The sequence below is a fragment of the Lissotriton helveticus genome, chromosome 4_1 (assembly GCF_964261635.1).
Source record: "Lissotriton helveticus chromosome 4_1, aLisHel1.1, whole genome shotgun sequence".
NCBI lineage: Eukaryota > Metazoa > Chordata > Amphibia > Caudata > Salamandridae > Lissotriton > Lissotriton helveticus.
Window position 1 is genome coordinate 1694291314 of NC_136063.1, and position 15247 is coordinate 1694306560.

General features: G+C 42.8%; 1 protein-coding gene across 2 annotated transcripts in view; it reads right to left on the minus strand.

Moving 5' to 3' along the window:
• LOC144829332 (uncharacterized) overlaps positions 1-15247 on the minus strand; it is a 127805-nt gene that overhangs the window by 38112 nt on the left and 74446 nt on the right. The window lies entirely within an intron of this gene.

Below are 15247 nucleotides of genomic sequence, written 5' to 3' on the forward strand. Positions count from 1 at the left end.
AAAACATTTTGGTGTAGTGGATTTCTCAGTGCTTTCAAATCAAAGCACGTAGGGGCTACGCATGGAATTGGAAGACCTAGTATTAACATTTAGATACATTGCTGTTCTGCTACACATGGTACCTGCTTCCAAGAGACTATACTTCCACATAAATGACAGAAATATAGTGCACCTTTGCCTTTTACTGGCGTCACCTTCAGAGGCTACCAATGTCTTTGAGGAGACAAACAACGTTAGCCTTAGAACAGGCTAAATAGTTCATAATTATTTTTAAATCAATTTATAAGCACAAAGCTTCAAGCACACACACTTAAAATGTCCAGCAAACTACCTCTGTTATGCAAAATGCGACCGGTTGCTCCGTCTATTTTCTAACCGATGTAAACCAGCAGCTTATGTGCTGCATGGCTAAGTAATTATAAAGGTCAGAAAGGCGAGACCTAGTGTTTATGCCAATGCTTGGTTTTCTGCTGTCTGCTAGAAAAAAAAACATCCTACACCTTTTGCTCTTACATGGATACTGACCAGAATTGTCACAAATTCTCTCAATTGGAGGTCAAAAAAAGAAAAGCAAACACTGAGCCCCTTCGAAGAGAGAGCTTGACACTTGACCTCTGAATCGTGTTCTTATCTGTTCACATTTGTTGTGCATTCAAAGACAAAGGCATGTTTACAGAAAACGAGTTTGTGGAAGAAGACAGTAAACAAGGTCGAGCAAAGGGAGGGACGAACTGAACTGGACAGCTTAAAGCAAATAAAGCCGGAAAAAAGAAAGGCATAAAATGTGAGTCACAAACTACAAAGCCAATGGTAAGCAACAGGCTGAATGTATTCCTAGGTCAGATTTCTGAATGTCCTTAAGATGTCTTTAGCAAACCAGAAAGCTGCGCTGTTTGGTAGGCTTCGACCTAAAAATATAACATAATACCTTCCCAAAGAATTCAATCGGTCATCTCTTCCGATATACTGTGGTACTCAGTTCTTTTGTGTTGTTCTATTGTTTTTGACATTATGCTTTCATATAGTATTTGACAACTGGGTTGAAGGAGATAAAAGTAGGTGTGCATGCTTGGGGTGCTGAGGAGGTTAGCTTAAATGGTTGCTATCAGTGGCTAGTTTAAAGGAAAATTCTCCCTGAAGTGGGAGGCTTGCTAAGTTAGGGCCACTGTGGCAGTTGGAAAACATTGGAAGGGTAAAAGAGAGGAGTCAAAAAATACAAACATGGTAATTAAGGTGTTTGAGACAGACCATCTGGGAAGATCTATTGATGGCAGATAATGAGAGTAAGAAATGATGGGGGGGGGGGGTGTGTGAAAAAAACAACAGTGATGCACAATAATCTACGCGTTACAGCTTGGCACACTAAAGAGTTAAATGGAGTCATAAACCCTAGAATTAAAGAGGAGCTCTGACACTTTAAAGCTGCTATCACATATATTCAAAAGATACACCTCTGTCAAAAACCAGCGTTTGGAATATTTACTGTATAACCTGTGTTTATAAATCAGACTGGCGCAATGTGGGTGGTTGCAATCCTTATCAGAAGGACTGAGTGGGCAATTACCAAAAAACAGTGTGTGCCTGGTACTACTTGGCTAGTGCCTGACTTAACAAGTATCTGCAATGCAATAGGTCTCGCATTTACGAGAGTTTGAGCTAGTGACATTGTAAATGACAGTGCCTTTTCTATGTGGTGTTTTTAGAACATATAAATAAAAGATAAAAGGCATTGTAATTTACAATAGTTTCAACTCTCGCAAATGTCAGACCTATTGCTATTTGAGAAAATAGTGTTCAAAGGCTATAATTAAAGCCCACCGAGTAACAACACTCGTAAGAGGGGGTGTCGCCAAGGGAGGTTACAAAATGAGAAAAGGCGGTACTAAGGAGGGACTACTAAGCCTATTAACCAATGAACAGCCATAGTTTTACAGGGGATGATTACATAAGCCAATAAAAAATATGGGGGGGGGGGGGGGTTGAGGGGGGGTGGGGAAGTCAGCAGAGCTTCAAGTCCCTAACTGACTGCAGCATGCCTCACAAAGCAGAGCATGCACTGCCCAGGCACGACCTAACAAGGGACTCTAAGATTATTTGTGTGGGCCTTATATTGACATCGCCTCACTGATACATGAGTTTCTTTTACAGCTTCCTAAATGCAGTCATGCCTATTTAGTCTTTGAGGACTTTAATGTACTTCTAGACCACACAGTAAATTCCACCTGTTGTACATCTTGGGCGAGGACAATTCAGAGTAGAAAGGTGGCTATTAATGGTATAGACTCCTTTGGCTAGTTAAATAATAGAGACGTTTGCACTCTGATATTTTAAACATACTCTTCTTTTCCACAAACTCTTTATTACAGAATTGATATGATACAACTCATTAGAAATTACTATCTGGCGCTCAACCCTCCATGTATCCTGATCACACACCCGAATCATGGGAAACTGATTCTAAATCAATTAAAAAAAAATATTGATCTGTGGTCATCAGAGTGGACTGTCTTGAAACAGCACTAATGTATTGCTAAACTCAAATTAGGTTTATTAAAGACAGTGCCACTGTTGAGGCTATGCGTTTGGTAATAGTATAATCATGCTTAGGCGCAGGGACAAATTACCACATACACTACTCGTCTGACCAGTCAACAAGTTAACTACATCAATTCCCTCCCAATCCAATTTGGACTGTTTTAACCCCTTGGGCGCGGCCGCAAATCTGCGCCTGTGCGGCACTTCTGAAGAGTGGGTGGGTTCATGACGGCCCCCAGCCGTCATCAGCACACGCCCACCGTGTTGCATGACGGACAGGGGCTGTCATCAGCATGGAAGGGGTTAAGCCGGAGCATGTAGTAGCTTTATACACTGGTCAAGCGGTACACATAGTAATTACTATTTCTCAAATATCTTTAGTTAGGTCACAGATACAAGGAATATTGATAAATAAGCAGAAACGGTTGCGTTCAAGGAGAGGCAGAATGTTTATACTAAATCTTCCCTAATTTTGAGTCACTTCAAGCAGAAGTGATTAATCATTCGCAGGCCAAAAACTGACGAGTTTACAGCCCATGTTTAATTCGAGATGTATTTTCAACACTGACATCAGCTTTAAAACTAGGGGAGATAGGTGTTGCTACTTAATCTTTGTGGAATAACAAGTCAGCTTTAAAAGGAGCGCTATCATTAGAATTATACAGAGACTGAGATACTGAAGTTGCCACAATACTCCTTGAAAAGATAAAATATGTTAAGAAAGGTGGATCCATACCGAACACTAGAATAGAATTAACACTCTGGTATTGCCACAAAAAGTGAAACTACCTTCAGAGAGCAGATTCTACTGGTCACTCATGACTACATAAAGTTACTAAAATGTCTACTAAGATCCACTGATCCAAAGTGCATTCTCTGCAGGCAAACATGGGCTTGTGTGTGGATGGTACACGATGGACCATTTTAATCAAGACATTAAAATCTTTGCATTTGCTGTTGAAAAAAGTGCTCCTATTGGCTGTGGAAAAAGCAACTGACTAGCTAACATGATCAATGCAAGCTACTTTTCTGCTTTTGGGATAGGGAATATATTTATAGTTGGATTGCGGACACATTTACTGGGAAACAGCTTTACAATTAGGTTTTTACCATGCTGTGCCTTTACCACTTGTTTTTTAACCAGGTATATGCCTTCACAACACATGCCTTTACCACACACTTAAAGTAAGTTGGGAGTGTGGGGGGTCTCCCCCCACATATACATCTGTGTTGCATACTCAGCAATGATGCACATACCCCATGCTGCAGATAGACTGCGGGCATACTATACCGGGTACTGCATGACACAGGTTTTTTTTTCTTACGGTTGGTTATGGTAGTCCTTAAACCTGTACTGCATGGCATTATGCATGAACATATGAAAGCACTGGGCACACTGCAATGAATCGGTAATAACACTGCTGAAACCCCTGTTTTGAATACCATACCCACTTTATGCATGGCGTAAAACCTCCAAAAAGATCGCTTTGATCAGGAACATAGCCAGCCATTGCATGACCCTTTGTCCTCGGGCTCTACTGACCATGGGGGTCCCTGACATGTATGAGTTTCCAATGTTTTCAGGTTGCCTACATAAAATAAACTAGGTGTAGTGCATTATGAAAACTTGGCAAGGAGCTGCAAGGAAAATGGCAGTTTATGCTATGTCTACTGTTTGCAGGCATCACCCCTGAGCAGCACGGAAACATGCCACAAGCATGTGATTTTTAACAACTATACATTGTAAGGTGTTCATAGCTGGGTGCACGACTTCACAATTGTCTGTTGGTTAACATTTTACCCCCGATACATGGCTATGTCATTTAGTCTTCTTCACACAGGAACAAATACTTTCCAAGGCTTGACCCAAATCGGTGTTCCATTAGGGTTTAACATTTTTTTTTTATAAACTTAATTTTTCAGTTTACACCGCACAGTACAAATATCAAACCAACAAATCGGCATCAAATCAGCATATGTAGACATATCATTGACTGACATGCAGGACAGAGGGCAGCAGCCTGGGTGGAGAAGGTACAATGGGGCGAAACAAAATCCATTAGGGCTTTTGAGTGTAGTATGGTTGGGTAGGTTTTCCATTTGCTTGAGCATGGATCACCAAACTAGACACCAGGGAATGTTCTGATGTAGGAGATTCCACTGGGAATGTCTAAAGTAATTGTGTGCAGGGCTGGGAACACCCAGAGTAAGCTACCAACCTCATATATTTCCAAAAACCAGAGACGCAGTGGAATTTGGCTTGCTGAATTCAAACACATATTACCCAGAATCTCCTGCAAATGACAAAGTATGGGTAAAAGAAACCCCAAAATTCATAAAATTTCTGTGACAGAAAACTCCAGCAAACATCCTACCGTCCAACGTTCACACACTTACCCCAAAGGCAAGATATATAGCTTGGGCTTTCGCCTGGGACAGGAATAATATCAAAATGTTAACTGTGTGAAGACAACATTGACACTATTTTGACTACACATGGTCACACACTGACCTATTCCTGTCAGTTATAATAGGCCCACCCATAAGTAAAGTACTGTTTTTATTGATGTTAAACTCAACAGCCATAGGGTGGTCTTCCCCACACATTTTTCCTGTTTGCCTTACCCTTTTGCTGCATTGTTTTTGTTGACCTTATGACTCTTTGCACTTTACCACTGCCAACCAGTGCTAAAGTGCATGTTCTTCTCCCCTAAAACATGGTTTGATTGACTTATCCACAATTGGCATATCTGATTTATCTGGTAGTTCCTAGTAGAGTGTGCTACATGTGCCCAGAGCCAGTACATGAAATGCTACTAGTATGCCTGCAGCACTGATTGTGCCACCCACATAAATAGCACTTTAAACATGCCTCAGGCTTGTGGCTGCAGAGCCTGTGTGTGCAGATTTACTGCCACGTAGACTTGGCATTTGAAACCCCTTGCCAGCCCTAAAAATCCCCACTTATTACATCTAAGTCACCCCTAAGGTAGGCCCTAGGTAGCCCATAGGGCAGGGAGCTGTGTAGTTAAAAGGTAGGACATGTACGGTTAAGGTCTGCTTGTAGTGAAAAACACCCACATTTGTTTTTCACTACTGTAAGGGCTACCTCTCATGGGTTAACATTGGGATTTGCTAATTACACTTATAGGCTGTAATTTCTGATCGAGTAAGAGTAGCTCTGACGCGTTTCATATAATTGGAATGGTAATGATAAATCCTCTTTGCTGGCAAAGTTGTACTTATTTTATTTTAGAAATTATACTTTAAGAAAGATGGCACTTCTCTGATCTTAGCTCTGTGGGCATGCAGCCCATCTCCAATACACGCCTAGGGCGGGTGACAGCTGGACTTTGCGCATTCCCTCTAGACAGCCACACACAAAGGAACAATAGGTGTGACTGAGTGGCCATCCACATCCTGATGGGTCATCCTGGGCAGGATTAGGCAGTATCCTGTCCCCACAAAAAGGACTGCACACCCCTCTGTAGTAAGTTGAGCGCCAGACCTGGGAGAGAGGACCTATGTGCCCTTCAAATCTCGGCATAATTACTGAATCACAGACCCCACCAGATCGGACACTACTGGACCTGTGAAGAAACTCTGCCAGGAGGAAATACTGCTGTGCTGCTATAGAACTACCACTCTGCTGGACTATTGCTTTGAAATAATTGCTTTTCCGCTGTGCTGTCCTGCTGCCTGCTACCCTCTGCCCTGCTGAGGAAGAACTGGACTCTTGCTTGAACCCAGAGTGATCTCCAAAGGCCTGCTGGGTTGCCTGCTGGTCCAAGACTCAGGGATATCAAAGTGTTACCCCCTGCTCCTGTTCCTGGTCCATTGGAAGTAGATCCAGGTGCTTGCTACAGTGAATCTGATGAATACGCTGCTGCATGAGCAGAATCAACGCACTACCACTGTTGCAGGAACAGAACCAGCATATCACACTTGGAAACAGCACATCGTCATCGGAACCGGCGCATTGGAACCACTGCATCTCCGCCGCTGCAGGAGAGATGACCCCTGCATCCCCTCGACTGCGAGGAGAAACCTGGCACATCGCACTCGGAATAAACGCATCTCGGAACGGGCGCTTCATATTCAGAACATGGGCATCGCCTTTGTTGAGCGGAGAAAATTGACGTATCACCTTGTCTGCAGGATCGACACCACTCGGCTGCATCCCGCATCTTGCTTGCCACTAGGATTAAGGTACTTTAGTTCAGCATGCCTTGCTTGGCTCCTGTATCCTTGCCCGCGATCGGCCAGAACTCTTGACTTAGCCCCGGTCCAGCACTACCAAATCACCCCCATAGGCGCCTATTGCTTGTAAGCACTATTTTTACTTTTAATCTTTATAAAAAAAATCAGATCTTGACTTCTACTTATTGGATTGTCGTTGTTTTGGTCTAGTTTTATTGATAAAATAATAATCTATTTTTCTAGATCGATGTGCAGCCTTTTTGTAGTGTTTTCACTGTGTTACTGTTTGATGTGTTGCACAAATACTTTACACATTGTCTCTTAAGTTAAACTTGCTCAGTGCCGAACTACCAGAGGGTGAGCACAGGTGGGCAATGGTATTTTTGCTGTCCCCTATACATTCTGGAACTTTCGGTCACAGAAATCTGAAGTACTTTTTTAGGTTTCGCCTGGGGCACGGAGCTTTAGCTCCGCCCCCAGAGAAATCTATTGTTTACTATATGTGCTTCAGGAACGTCCCCCGGCTCCCATTGGCTAGCTCCATAAATGGAGGCTAGCCATTGGAAGCCAGATCTGTCCGTCAAGGCCGGACCAGATTCGGGGGCGTTCCCGCGATTTTTTCGCTCTCCACCCACTTCTGATCGTCATCGCGGCGGTGGGTGTGTGTTATTTTTTTTTTCCGAGTCGGCCTGTTTTCGTCTTTTTACAAGTGTCTGTTGTTGGAGTTGGCTGCAAGATTCGAGTTCCCACGAGGCGATCAGGTAAGGAGCATTTTGTTTATAAATGTGTTTTCACTTTGTAAGTTTATGCATTTTGTCCTGTGCCCGTTCCCGGCCCACCCCCCCGCTGTCCGTGCGCCATTCCCGCCCTATCCCCCCCTCGCTGTCCTGTGCCCGTTCCCGCCCCCACACACCACACGACACTAGCGGTAAACATGGTCAGCGTTTGCTCCCTGGAACTCTGGCCCCGGGTCGGTGAGTTCCCCACGAGTATTCATTCCGTCCCACCTTTAAGGAGCTCTGTTTGGGTAAGATCCTTGTGACCCCGGTAGTCTGTCTATGCGGGGGTCGGTAAAGTTCCGCGGTGCCCCTCTGTCTCGGGATCGGCCACATGACTATGCCCACCTCTGTTGTGCCCCCTGGTTGCGCCTCTCCTACTCTTCGCCTCGCAGCACTGCACGCCCTCTTCATCCTCCTCTGGCTGTTGCTTGTCCTTGAAGGAACGGCTTTGCTGATAACCCTGGTTACTCTTTAAGTGGTTTTGCCTGATAAGATCCCCCGGCGGCGCCCCCTCCCCCTCCTTACCCGATGCTCCCTCCTCCACACAACTGCCTACAGCAACTACTGTGGCTTCTGCCGGAAAGTTTGCTAGAAGGTGACAGACTATCTTAGAAAAGGTTCAAAAGTCACACACAAGGCTACTCACGAAGGGTTTGTCCTGCGCCGGTCGTATAGGTACTGGCCGTGCTGACCCTGTGCACAGACCATGCAGTCCGTGGAGGATTGGGGGTGGGTGGGGGCTGGTGATGGGAACAACGCATCGACTATTCTGTCCTTATGCACAGCCCCTCCGCTATATGGTGAGCCGAAGTGCCCGGCACCGAAGCAGTACTGCCCCGGTGCACTGGAGGGCGGTACAGAGAGTAGGACACACCCTGACTGTACTGGTAATGTGCAAGAAGTGTTGAAAGACATGCACATGGACAGCCGCCCTACCCCGAAGGTGCACGTGTCACACCCCTTGTGCACAGCCCGCACAGTACACTCTGCGGTGGCTGGGAGATGGGGTATCCAGCGCACCTGGGCAGTGCACGAGCAGTCGGACCCAGTCAACAGTGGTGCAGTCCATCCTCCTGAGGCCGGTGCCCGCCCACAGGGCACCGGGTGCGGCACGCGGCTAGTCTGAGACTACGCCGGCATCTCCCACTGCGGCTCCAGCCACGTGTCCTGAGAAGCCATCCGTCGAGGGCATCTCAAGCAGCCATCCGGCCTGCGGTGTTGGGACCAGCTCACGCCCAGGCAGCAGCCTCGGCGCACTTCAGTATCCCTGCAGCATCCGGCTCCAGAGCGACCCTGAGCACGGTGCTCCTGTGTAGCCTTCCCTGCCTCCCCATGTCTTCCTCGACCAGATCTGCGTGGTACACCTTTAGGCAAAGTTGAAGATTTATTTTTGTTTTTTTCCCCACCATTGTGAAAGTCTTTCAGGAATTTTTGCAGCTTTATATAGTTTGCAAAATGTTACACGCCAAAATGTCCGCGTGAAACTCTGGACTTTTGTGACAATTTGTTCCACATATCCTCTCATTCTCAAAGTGGTTCTAGAAAGGTATACTGAATTCTGCAGTGCAGTTTGTGCATGGAAAGCATCACACTTGACATGTTAAAGGATATTCTTGAAGACCTAAATGATGACATTTCAAACACCTAACTAGAACGTCATTTTGGTATTTGTTTTTCGAATTTCAAGTGTTTTTTAATTTATTTTTTATGTAAGGTAACATATTACCATACCAAACTATAAGGTCACTTCAACCTTCATATTTTTTCTGTGAATTCTTTTAAACATTCATCCCACTCAGAAAAGCTTTTGGACGTTTGTAGAGGTGGGCTCGGTGCTCAGGCACTGTGCGTGGAAGTTCCAGGCCCCTGGCCTGGAACTTCCTGACTGGGTTCAGGGGGAGGGGGCCTTCCACCATGTACTTTGCAGGTGGGTCCCTCAAGTTTCATTACGCCACTGGGTGGACTGAGCGTAGTTTTGGCCACGATCAGACTGGCCTATTTGGGCAATCGGGCAGCGCCCGAAGGGCTGGTGTGACTGGTCAGCATATAGGTTATTTTTGCTGTTTATGGGCCTGTTTTATGGTCTACTGGGTTGGTTTTAACTGTTGATTTTCCTGATTATTAAAACAAACCTTGCCGGTGTCAAGCTTAAATCCATGTAGCCATCGTTACCTTGTAAAGATTTGCAAGGCGTATCTTTACAAGTTCAAAACTCCCCCTATTGGCAAATCGGCTCTGTGTGTGTGTGTGTGTGTGTGTGTGTGTGTGGGGGGGGCTCTGTTTGTGTGTGTCTGTGTGTGTGTGGGTCTGTGTGTTTTTGTGTGTCATTTGCCAGAGATTAAACTATTGGCATTGTAAATGACAATGCCATTTATTTATCTGTTTTCAAAACCAACACATAAATAAAAATGTTGTCATTTACAATGCCAATAGCTCAAATTTTTCGAAAGGCGAAACCATTGCATTGTAAATGCTTGTTTTAATGGGTGTGTGTGTGTGTGGGGGGGGGTTTTCTTAATATCATTCCTCCAAAGCAGGACATAAATACTCAATTGATGGTTCTTATTCCCCTTTCTCTAGACATGCGGTTTAAATAATTAACTCTCTGATCAAGAAGGGCTGCGTATATGCACAATATATGATCAATAGTCTCTTCAGCTAGCTAGCACATAATCAGCATGTGGACGGACCACGGACAGTTTAATGGTAAGTTTTAAATTGCAAAACAGAAGAATAGAACATATTAAAGAAGTGGTTCTTAACCTTTTGACTTCTCAGGATGCCCATAATCATTACAGAAGTCCGGAGACCACTGCTGAATCATTTTTAGGTCGCGCCTAGCATTGCAGCACATGCGTTGCTTGCTCTGCGAGGCATGCTGTAGTAGGGTATGTTTTTAGAAGTGGAGTGGAAGCCCCGCCCATCTTTTTCATTGGCTGGCGTCATCGTCCAAGGTAAATGCTGGCCTCCGATTGATAATGAGTCATCTTAGTCCCTCCTTGTTACCGCCCTGTCTCCTTTTGTGACTGCCCATAAGGACTGGATCTTTTACTTGCGGCATTACACTGTCCCCTTCATTAGTCTTTAAGCACTATTTTTTTTCGTTCTATTTTTTTTCGTTCTGCTTTAGCAATGGCGACATCTTGTTATAATCAGATAATGGTTTTATTATGCCACTGAAGTTGCAATACAAAACTTAAGAGAATGCTCCTAGCTAATCTTTAACAAACTTTGAAGAATGTTTACACCCCAGACTTCTGGGAGGGCTGGAGAGCGCCTGTGGTGGTCTTGCGTACCTGCACTCTGTGACGATCTCTCAGTTAATAAACATGCCTTCATTGCATGGCAGCACGGCAGCTCGTTTATAGATCAGTATTTGTACGCTGGCTTCTATGTGAAATTCATATATCAGCAACGCATGTCCGTCTGCAGAGCGTGCAGTTAGGCTCGTGAAATGCCTGGTGTTAAGGTTCAGGCTCCACATATTTTCCCTAAAAAGGACATCGGCTCGTGAGCACTAAAAGACGGCGTTTTGCTGCCGATATTTACAGGGAGGAAGGGACCCGTTTTCAAGAACATCAATTATCTTGCACCAATTCCATTTGCGTTTCGTTTCAACCTAGAAACGAAATTTTTTTGTGTGTGTGCTGTGACTCCCATCTGGTAGTCAAATGAAGCAAAAACATTTGCGATGCAATAGGTCTTGCATTTATGCAAGTTTGAGCTAATAACATTACAAATAACAATGACCTTTATTTTTGTTTTCGTTTTTAAAACATAAATAAAAGGCATTGTCATTTACAATGCCAATAGCTCAAACTCGCGTAAATGCAAGACCTATTGCATTGCAAATGATTGTTGGAATATGAGAACCCCCACTGAGAGATTGTTGGAATCCAGGTACCGAGGCATAAGCAATTTTGATTATTTGAAAGGCAAAACAAAACACAAAAATCATCCATACTATATTCTGTTCAATAAACTTGCACTGCTCACATGAATCATCTGAGAATATCAACTTCATTTTAGCCTCTAAATTCTAATTCCTTCATTTTTCACAGAACCTTTAAACATTTTCAGCTTTACATTTTACTTCTCTATTGACATTATTTAGTTTTCTAAGCAGACGCGGACAACCCTGAGTAGGCATCCAAGACTCCAGGGGCCCCTGAACCACAGATTCAGAACACCACTGTTCTAAAGCATATAGGTCTGCATTGAGGAGCTTAGTGGTTAGTCAGAGAAGCTGTCGACTTTCTTCATTCTTGTTGTCCTCTGCTGCTCTTCCCTTTCTGCCTAACCCACAGAATCCACTGTAAAGCGAACAGTATGTTTCAGGTTGGAAATAACATTCACTTAAGTGAAACCTCAAGATACATTTTGTGTCCTATGTTACTAAACCGGAGCCTGGTCTGGCAGTCAGCCGGTAGCCTGAAATACTATGAAACTAGAAACACTTTCTCATTTTGATTTTAGGACTGTTTTGAAAGTGCAGCTAGTTTGAAAGATTCATTTTTTACCAGTTCTTTAAAATATACAAAGTGGGTACATCCAGGTGAGTATCACTTTCTCCCCTTATGGTATTAGCTATTTGGCTTATCATTCTGCCTCCTAGAAAGTGCCTACTTACCAATGAAGGAGAGAATGTTTTACACCTGAAAAGTACATTCATTCATTAATCGGTTTGTCACTTTTTATACAGGAAGTAACTATTTTTGCTACTTTTTTTCCCAAGCACTGGTAAAGCCAATAAGGAAGGCTTTAAGGTGATGCGGATGCCTGTATTTACATGGGTTGGCACATTAAAGGCAGGCTGATTTGCTTTGTCTATGCTTACCTACTTTTTAAGGAAACACTTCTAAGTTCAACTTTAGCATCTTCACTAAAGCAAAACTCGAATGTGTAAAATACATATGTAAAAGACCAAATTCTTGTGAATGCAACCGGTCAGTATTTTTTTTTTCCAAACCGTTCTGTACACATTGGAGTCACATTAACTAATAATGAAAAGTGGATAAAATGGTTTTCAGGCCTTAAGTTGCAGCCGTTTTGTTTTTTTAGGCATGCGCCTTTTTCATACACTGAAGTTAAAAAAAAAACTGCTTAAGAGTGGGCTCACAATTAAGAAAAAGAGTTACGCAAGGCCCATAAAGAATTAAACATAGTTCTACACACTGCTTGCAGTTCTCATAACTAATGGGTAAACATCTAGAAACCTGTTAATCCGGACCCTATGCCAGTATGAGTGTGTGGCGTACAGAATTAAAAATTATATGATTAATATGAATAGGCAAAAGCACATTAATTCATCCGATTTTCTATCCTTCCCCTAGCCCACATGAAATCTGGAAGCTGTTTGAGGAAAGTCCTTTACTCATTACACTTCTTAAGTCCCTTTGAAGTCAGCATACATTTAAGAAGTTCAAAGAGTGTGAGAAAAGGCATGGTAAATACTTGTTAATGCTCATGGGTCATATTTTGCATGTGATTACAACAGTCGTACTGCCACCTCCAATGAGCTTTTCTGGCAATATCCACTTCCCATTTTCTAACCACATTTTGTAGAAAGGTCTAGGTAGACATTGTTTATGTATGACTTGAGTGCATGCATAGCATTTACTATGGAACTGAATAATTAAAATGCTTAAAATAAAAGTACATTTCTTCAATTAAAATTCATTTGGAATCAAACTGAGAACAGGTGACCCGATTCTTGGGCAAATAAGTCGTACCGGCCTGGACTAAGAAATCGCCAGCAATCATATTGATAATGTCATATCACTCAACTATCTTAGGTCTTCCAGCACTCTTCTCATATCCTGTGAACTAGATGTCCTATTCCAGGAAATATTTATATGTATATCTATATGTTATTCAGTTGGCAATTGCCTAACTGTTATAAAAAATTTAGCTGCAACAACAAAATACAAAGCATCTGAAATAATCATTAAAATACTGTTTACTTCATTGAACAACACAGCACAAAAACAGAACAGGCAGGAAGTGAACAACAGACCAACAAATAATGGGTCACTAAGCTAACATGGCCATGTATGAAAGTGGTACAGGCAACAGTTTGAAGATAGTCTTCTCATCACAATGAAAAGTTGAAAGGTATTCTTTTTGCAACCGTACTGTACTTAAGTTACGCGTATATACTCTGGTGGATCATGGGAGACTCTGAAGACAAAGCTACTTGATAATTCTACTCTACTTGCTTTGTCTTTAGTTATTTCTGTGCCAATGATCTCAGAACCTCCTTAAGTCTTGAGTGTATCACAGTACAACATTTTTACAAAGAGAATCATACCCATAACATAACATCTTTTTGTGTTTCATTTTTCTTTGACGAAATTAAAATTCAATAGTAAATTCTCTGTTTGTTTGGGCTTTTAGTTTGCGGTCCGTAGAAAAGGCAATAATGTGCCACCAAGCTTCATGTTTCTTTAGGTCAGCAAAGATCGGGACTATTCCATTTTTTACAAGGTGCATTGGTCAATTTAACACCCGCTAAAACACTTACTATCACTTACTCATCAAGATAATATTCCATGCCGGAAGCAGGGTCTGAGGCAAATTATGCTTACAAATGGGGAGGCACTGACAAACTCAGCTTATGCAGAAGAACAGAATAACCACTTTATTTGTACAATAAGCAGCTCCATCAACAAGGGAAACAATATAACTTACAACACAAATACAATTTACATTTGTGGCACAGGGAATAAAACAATGTAAGTACAACCAAGGGTGGGAAAAAATAAAGCTTTCTTCCACAACTAGCTATACAAGACACAACTGATGTCGGGGGAAAGGGGAGAGGATTAAATTGGAGAATTTCAAATCTTGGCACTGTACTTGCTAATCGGAAAGGAGGGTAAGCCCCATATTCAAGGAGAGTAGGAAATGGCCTGGGCATCTAAGAGAATATGTGTCATTTTCTGCGACAAGTCAGCAATGCTTAAAAAAATAGTATTGCACAATGCCAGACTCAGCTTTGTAGTCATGGGTGTTCATCTGAAATAAAGCAGTTGTCATTACCACATTTCATATTGGTTTCTTGGCAAATAAATCACTTTTGCCATGCATCTGTGAAGGTAGCTGGAGTACTTCACAATGGTAATGAAAATGTATACAGAATAAGGTACAGAATGGCATCTATGGTAAAGGCAAAGTCAAGTTGTATGGTTGGAAATAATATCCTCTTCAATGAAGTCTGAAATTTTACATTCAACTTCACTGGTCTTAAGCCAGTTCTCGAGGGTCAACATGTGACCAGATAGAAGAAACATATTAACAGTCTGTGGCCTAGGGCATGCCAAGAGATGCACGCCTACACAAAGAGATGGGCTCCCTGCCCATCCTCCGCACCCAGTGAACAGACTTGCTGAAGAAGCAAGAGACCAGCAACAGTCTCTGACTGGGCAGGTCATCTATTTCCCTATCCACAATCTCTTGAGTGACAACTCTACTTAGTAAGTAGTTGCCATGGAGCCATAGGCACTTTGGAATGATTTCCTCTCTCCAAAAGGTTGAAGTCAATTTTGAATACAAGTGTCCAGTTGGCTGGATATATGTTAGTTGAGGAAGTTCTCTTTAAGAGTTTGCATAGTCTTATCCCCAAAGTGGCAGCATCAAAAGACTTCAGTTTCCCTGTTTTTTGTATGGCATCTTGGGATATTAATATTCAACAGATATACTAAGTCAGTGGATCTAAAGTTAGGAATAGAAGT